The sequence below is a fragment of the Oratosquilla oratoria genome, chromosome 25, assembly GCF_046742065.1.
Source record: "Oratosquilla oratoria isolate Oo_2021 chromosome 25, ASM4674206v1, whole genome shotgun sequence".
In the NCBI taxonomy this organism is placed as follows: domain Eukaryota; kingdom Metazoa; phylum Arthropoda; class Malacostraca; order Stomatopoda; family Squillidae; genus Oratosquilla; species Oratosquilla oratoria.
In genome coordinates, this window is record NC_134801.1 from 34316733 (window position 1) to 34317059 (window position 327).

Here is a 327-nt window from a genome sequence, read left to right on the forward strand (position 1 = left end):
AAATTCATTATGTATAATTGTCTATATAAGGTTGTGACCAGTTGTCTGGTTCTCGTAGCGACTGGAGGAGGGGCTAACTTCGGCAGTTCGGACTACCTCTCCCAGTTACTACTACGGCCAATATAGTAAGATTTTTGACTACTGTACCTCATCACACCCCTGAAGACGGTCCTAGGACTAGGATTCAAAAATTGGGCATTAAACCTCCTACTTTGAGCCTGGTGTTTACGCTTCTCCCATTCAATATATATATATATATATATATATATATATATATATATATATATATATATATATATATATATATAGAGAGAGAGAGAGAGAGAG